This window comes from Periplaneta americana, chromosome 3 (assembly GCF_040183065.1).
Source record: "Periplaneta americana isolate PAMFEO1 chromosome 3, P.americana_PAMFEO1_priV1, whole genome shotgun sequence".
In the NCBI taxonomy this organism is placed as follows: Eukaryota; Metazoa; Arthropoda; class Insecta; order Blattodea; family Blattidae; genus Periplaneta; species Periplaneta americana.
In genome coordinates, this window is record NC_091119.1 from 175192272 (window position 1) to 175200108 (window position 7837).

A 7837-nucleotide genomic window follows, 5' to 3' on the forward strand; every position below is an offset into this window, starting at 1 on the left:
ATGCAACGAGCCTATAATGAAGGTAATTAAGAAGCGAGTATGGATATTTATGAAACGAGCGCAAGCGAGTTTCATAATTTTCATACGAGCTTCTTAATTACCATTATAGGCGAGTTTCATACGAGTTTTTATGCTCGACCATATTTCTAACTTGATATTATTAATTTTATTGTATCTTACCTGGAGCAATGTTCCGTATGTTGTGAGATGTGCGCAGACGCGAAAGTATTGATTTTTTCCGAGGAACAGATATCCACATTGACCTTGCTAGGCCATAACAACCTACACAGATAACATTGAAATTAAATTAGACATTGAAAAACGAGATGACAAATTGAATTTATTTGAATATTATTTACAATCAACGCTAATTATTATAGTAACAGAACATAACCTTCTGCGACAGTATTGGATTTCCAGCCTCCGTGGCTTTTCGCTAATTCTCTTTCGATTGCATATCCGAGAATAATCGATACTTGCGGTTTTATAACGGTAAAAAGCTGACCTGTCATTGGCTGAACAGTTGTAACCTGAGTCGTCATTGGCTGAAAGACCTGACCTTTAATGAGTAGGTGTACTTTAATGACATGCATTAAAGTTCTGCTACCAGGTGTATAATTACTACATTTCGGCATGGTCGAGCATAAAAAAATAATGTTACACACGAATGCAGGATAATAATAATTAGGAATCTTACTGAGCAAAACAAAAAAGTGATCTTGCAGTGGATACCATGTCATTGTGGTATCCCAGGGAATGAAATAGCTAATTCTCTTGCAAAAAAGGCACTAAAAGCCTGCCCTATGTTTGTGAAGTACCCTACAGTCGAGCATCAACCATCATACGACAGAAGGTAAAGGAAACTTACAAAAAAATCTCTGCAAGATAACATAAGCACCTCTGAGTGGAAAGACAATGTCACTTCGGTACCAGATTGGCCAAGGAGAGAAGCAGTTGGCAAATTCCTATTAGCAACTGGACATGATTGCTTGGGTAAACATCTATGCCGCATTGGTTTACTGCAGAATCCTAACTGTCCATTCTGCAGCCAGAACATCGTAATGGACTCAGACCATCTAATGGATTGTCCCAATCTGTCCTCCACAACACTGGTAGAGAAGTATTGGGAAGCAAGAGAGACGATGATGGCCATCCAAATATAAAATTTGTTACTCTTCCTTTCATGTTATATATATTCCATCATTCTTGCTGAGATGAACTATTTATGTACTCTTCTCACTGTTTGTTTATTTGTAGACTATATTTGTTTACTTGTTTCACACTATTGCATGTTGCCATTATCACAGCTAAAGATAAACTCTACAGCCCTGCATTAAATAAATATATAAAAATGTTATTCAGTTTTTTTTACATGGACGCGAAATAGACACGTGCACAATGTAAGCGTAGTCAAAGTCAATACAAACTTGCATTAATCACATACAGATGAATAAATAATATATTTTACTGTGCTTATATAGTCTACAGTAGAGGGCTAGACCAATTAATTTTAATTGTCCTCTTAATAATACATTCTGTTCTAATATGCAGGGTTTCCGAGAATTAATGGTTAATGATGAGCATCATATATTCATTATATATGAGGTCTCGCCTACCTCACTGAATATTACACGACTACTATGAAGTAGCCAATGTGTATTATCACCATTTAATCGTGTCCCGGCATAGCTCAGTTGGAAAGAGCACTCAGCGCGTAGAATTGAGAGGTCCCGGGTTCGATTCCCGGTGCCGGAACGAATTTTTCTCGAATTAAATGGTGATAATACACATTGGGTACTTCATAGTAGTCGTGTAATATTCAGTGAGGTAGGCGAGACCTCATATATAATGAATATGTGATGTATTAACTGTTAGCAGTTTTCACAAACTGATGTTGAATATGGCCACAAAGTCATTTAAATATGCGCTCCTGCATGTATGATTTACATTGTTTAAAGTGCAGGTAGTAAGGCCGTAAAACATTACGAGAGGAGTTCGGCCGGCGCCGTGGATCGTGTCCCGGCATAGCTCAGTTGGAAAGAGCACTCAGCGCGTAGAGCTGAGAGGTCCCGGGTTCGATTCCCGGTGCCGGAACGAATTTTTCTCGAATTAAATGGTGTTAATGATGAGGTTTTACAAGTTCACTACGAAGCACGTATTATGTGTAATGGATTGAAGGTGCTTGTAATTATTTCAGTAACTCAAACAGTTTGCTTTCACGTCATTTTTGCGTATTTTACCAGATTTCCGACAGTCCTGTGTTCAGAGTTCTCAGAAATCCGTTTCACGCCGTAATCTACAGTTAGGTATTCCTACGCCAAGTGCACGACATCATGCAGAAGAAATTGAAATTACATCCCTATAAAATTCAACTCTTGCATCCAATAAAACCACAGGATATTGCTTAGGGCTGAATTCGCTGCTATCATGCTACAAAGAATTTGTAGAAAATATCTCTTCTCCGATGAGGCCACGTTACATGTAAATGGTCGTGTTAATCGGCACAAATGTGTAATTTGGAACTCGTGAAGTCCACATGTGATGCACGAACACATTCGAGATTCTCCTAAGGTCAACGTTTGGTGCGGCCTAATGCACAACAAGATTTTTTATCCTTATTTATTTATTTTTTTTAAACAAACATCAACTCCATTGCATACATGGACATGCTACAGAATTTTCTATTTTCTCAAATCAAGCAAATGAAAATGGATTTGCAAATCATCTTTCAGCAAGATAGAGTATCGTTCCATTTCGCAAACCATGTCCGAGAAGAGTTAAATCATCGATTTCCAGACCGATGGATTGGCAGAAATGGACCTGTCCCCTGGTCCGCTATAATTTTGGATCTTACTTCATTGGACTTCTACCTTTGGGGCTATGTCAAAAATGAGGTCTACAGTGAAAGAATTGAGAATTTTGTTTACATAAAACAATCATTACGCCAGATATGCTTGTCAGAGTGGGTGGAAATTGAATTTAGCTTAGATGTCTGTCGTACTGGTAATGGTAATGATATTGAAATTTACTGACGTTATTTGCAAACTGCTTGAGTTACTGAACTAATTACAAGTACCTTCAATCCATCACACATAATACATGTTTCACAGTGAACTCGTAGAACCATTCATTCTCGGAAACTCTGTATTATTATAGAATTAACTGTTATTCATAGCTTATTTCATTCCGTTCATTAGACACACTTAAATCATACAGCAAATTGTATTTATTTATCCCAATTGCATTACTGTAGGTCTACCTTAATACCTGTATGCTTATCTAAACCTTACACGCAATCAGGGATTTCCTCAAATCCCCTGTCACTTTTTCGTCTTCATTATCCTCATTTACCTTATCTTCATCACAATCATAATCAGACATGTTCAAATGAATTCCGCTCGAGCTGATTTATAAATTTATAAATTAAGGTAGGCTACACATAAAATGTATGATAGAAAGGTCAATGTTTAATTATACATGCAAGCAGTAGGTTGCCTTAGACAGCTGTGGCGAGAACGTGACTCGCGAGACATCGTGGCTCACAGTACATTTCGCTTGCTTCTAACCTCCGCCAACCCCCACCCTCTCACTCACTGGAGTCAAATTCCCTTCCATTTGTATTTGTCTCTGACCTGCGAATGGCATATGTCTCTCTCGAAACCATGTACGAAAGTTCCTTCGCATTTTTTTGCTGTCAATGTGATGAAAATATTAAATGTATGATTTGTTCACAAGTATTACGAGGAAAACGGTTGTATAACATAAAACGGCATTATACTACATGTTACTGATGAAACATTAAAAGGTTAAGTGTTATTGTTGTTGTTATCATCATCATCATCATCACCTCTGTACGTCGACCCTTTTTCAGCAGATGTACGAATAATGCGGTTAGCTCTTCAGTTTGAACTCACTGATTTAATATGTGATGTCAAATGAAAGCTAGATGTAAGGACTTGACAAATGTTGAACTTTCAAATCTTTGCCAAAAAATAAATATCCGAAGCTTCGTTCTTTCGCTTGCTCTGTTGAAGCCATGTTCGCTACAACTTATGTTTGTGAACAATTATTTTCAACAATTAAAATAGTAAAAACCAAATTTAGATCACGACTGACAGACAAATACCTTCGTGATCAACTACGACTGGCAGTAAGTGACATAATTCCTGATTTTGAAACTTTGTCGCAGAGACATTCTGAAAACAGTTAATTTTAGGTTGTGATATTGTTCATTTAGTGTTAATTTCTTTCTTCGTTACACGTACTAAACATTAGTTTGTAGCCTTGTACTGTATAAAAATATATTTAAGTGCTTGACGTAAGGAAAATGAAAATCCGTTAATAAGTCAGACACTGCTTCACTTCCCCTTCGGGTGTCCGCCTCCCTCCATAGGTGCTATGCACGTTGCAGGTTACACAGTGCCTCGGCGCACGATGACATTTTCGCCACCGCTGCCTTAGAAGAACGGCGTCCATAGACATTGACACAAACGTTCTAGTGTGTGGGGCAGGAGTGCCGGACTGAGGCTTTTTCGGTACTCGAAGCTCCGACAATCAGATTCGAGGCTTTCCCTGGAGCTACATATAGAAAGGTGAGGTGTCTTCGGTTCTTGTAGCGAACAGAGCGCGGGCCATGTAAATGGATTCTTGGATTCCTGTCCGACATGTCTAACAAATTAAATGATCTTAACGTAAGTGTTCAGGAAAACGTTTTGCTGGTACTAAATTTACGTGAAAGAGTCAAAAGTTTAGTCTTAAACTGTCCTTGTACCGTATGCAGCTAAGTACAAATAATTTAGAGAATTTTCCAACACTTCGATTGTTTTGTTTGTCTTTGGATCCAGTCAGAAAGTAAAATTTTATTATTCATTTGTACAGCCTGTCTGAGGAATTTAAACAAAGTTTCTCTGACTTTGATCGAATGACAAAGAAGTTTTCACTATTCACTTCCCCTTATACAGCAGATCCATTGTCTCAGGATTATTTAGGAGATTTTTCTTCCGAATTTATCGAACTACAGTGCGATTCTGCGTTGGAAGATAAGCAAAAGACATCAGCGATTGACATATATTAACAAAGTCACATATTCATAGCAGAATATCGGATAAACACTTGTCTAATTATCTTCGGTTAATGACGGCTAAGAAAATGACGCGTTGTCAGATTTCTACGAAAGTAGTTTGTTTTTCCAAAATGTGAGATGTAAATAAATCTATTTGACGCAAAAAAGTACGTTTATTTTTCTCTTCAACGGAAAACATTCATTGCATTTCTCTCATATAAATTCATTCCTGAACAAACAGAGCGCTTGTTGATACAAAGCTGACAGTCTTTCAATACTGCGTCTTCGCAGGCTTTCCCTACCTCGCGCTGGTGAGAACCGTTCGGGTATCTTCGGTCAAAGTGAGTACGTCTTGACAGCAACCACAACGCTAGCTGCTCTGCCGGAAGCCTCAATTCATCACCCCTGGTGTGGGAAGATGTCCGATACCATCATTGAAAAAAGACCTCGGCTGATCCTATCAGCACTGCTGTCTTCACTTCACCACGTGCGCAATCTGTGCCCCTTTAGAGTTTTTTTTTTAATTGGTCTCAGCAAACCAAATCATATGGTGACAAATCGGGACCATAAATTGTATGGTCTAGAACATACCTGCACAAACAGCGCTCAACGAGCTCGCGCGCTCCTTCGGAGCGGGAGAGTCGTGTTTACCGCTCGCCGAAACGGAGAGGAAGATACAGCGGAATGACATAGACTTGGTATAGGTAGAGGAGAGGGAAACGACCACTCAGTTATCTAGTGGAGTGCAGTGTGTAGGCCTATTCTCAGTAACCGTTTCACGTTGCTTACCTACTGCTACAGTACAGTATGGAGGAATCTAAAAGACGGAAAATAACATTTAACGATTTATAGCTCGAACTTATTGATCTTCAATGTGACCTAAGGGCTAAAGATCGTTTGAATAATACTACTAGTCTGGTTGAGTTTTACAAGACTAAACATTATAAATAATATCCACGACTACACAGGTTGGCTGTGAAAATGATTTCTATATTTTGGCTCAACATTTATATTTGTGAGCAACTGTTTTCTATAATCAACTTTAATAAAGGCAGACATCGGACATCTGTAACTGATGTTTCACTACGATCAGTAGACTACTGTTCATTTCAGCTGCCAACAGCATAAAACCTCGTTTTCATGTACTGATAAATAAAAATGTAACAAAATGATATTGCATATTTAAGTAGCTATAGAATTTATTTCCGTAAAATAAATATTTCTTTATTAATTAATAATAGTCCAAGACAGTTTTGCAAACATTGAACGGCAATTCATTTCATAAACACTCGTAATAGTAAGTACTTCCTTTTATGCATATTTTGTACGAGATCAACCCTTCTTCCAGTCCACCCTTATGCAGAGCGCAGCTAATATCTGCATTCCGCTCATGAGCTGTGAGCCGGCTCGGAGAGCGCAAACCTTGTGCAGGCCTGGTCTAGAACATTCTGCTGTTAAGAATTGAATCACCGTCTGCTGGTAATTTTTGGATGGAATTGGAATTATACTAGCTGTGGCAAGAGGTGCGCGGTATTTCCACACTTCCTGTGTGTAGAACCAGCCTGCTCTCGATAGTGTATGCAAAGCAACCAACATACCGTGTACCATGTGACATGTGATCATAGTTCAAGAACAGCAAACAACGTGAGATGGGACAAAAATATTTTATTTGATCGTGTTTTGTAATAATTAAAATATTGACTTCCATTGCGAAATTTATAATTGACTTACCTTAAATTTAATAAAATATACATCGATTTTAAAAACTAATTTTCATTTTCTATTTCCATAATTTAATTACAGACTCCGTTGATAATAAAAATCTTATGTCACAAGGGTTATAATGAAGTTATTATCATAATTCAATGGAAACATATAACAAGTAATATAAAGTATACACATTAAAACTAAATGGCCAATCTGCATTAAACTATGGCATTCACTTAACTTTAATCCTTGCTTTCTCCGTTTTTAATAAATGGCGCTTGGCCCACTATGGCCCTGAACCCTTCAATAAGGCACAGTTCTAGGCCCTATTCTATTTTTAATATATTATATGAATGACTTATTAAAATCGATTTACAACAATACAATGGTGTTCACTATTCTTATGCAGATGACACAGTTTTACTTTTTGGTGGAAAAACTTGGTATGATGCATATAATAATTCAAATAATGTACTTAAATTAATAAACAAAATGGTTTGACATAAATTACCTTTCTATCAACGAAAATAAAACCATAATTATTCCTTTCTCATTATCTGAAAAATGTAACAAATCTCCTACATCTATATTAAGTATTAAATTACATAATTCTGATTGTTGTCTTATACAGTGTAAATGTCCGATTATTAAAGAGTCATCTGAAGTTAAGTATTTAGGCATAATTTTCGATAATCATTTAAAATGGAACCAACACATTAATTACCTTTGTAATAAATTACGTAAAATAGTATATTATTTTGTTTTATTGAGGAATTACTTGTCAATAAGTTTATTACGCACAATATATTTAACTTTATTTCAAGCGGTTATTATGTATGGAATTATAGGATGGGGTAGCTCATTTAAATCTAATTTTAATCCACTTTATTTATTACAGAAGAAAATAATTAAAATATGTCTTCATAAACCTATTGATTTTCCATCTCAAAATTTGTTTTTAGACTTTAATGTACTTAACGTAAGACAAATTTATTATATTGTATTAATAAAATTCATACATAAAAATCGAAATAATTTCGAATTGTATTCTCATAGTTATGAAACAAA

The 7837-nt window shown here is 36.5% G+C and overlaps 1 non-coding gene across 1 annotated transcript; it reads left to right on the forward strand.

The window, feature by feature from the left end:
* Positions 1 to 1678: 1678 nt before the first annotated feature.
* Positions 1679 to 1755, forward strand: TRNAT-CGU (transfer RNA threonine (anticodon CGU)). Its single transcript has one exon. It is a non-coding gene; the product is annotated as a tRNA-Thr (tRNA).
* Positions 1756 to 7837: the final 6082 nt, after the last annotated feature.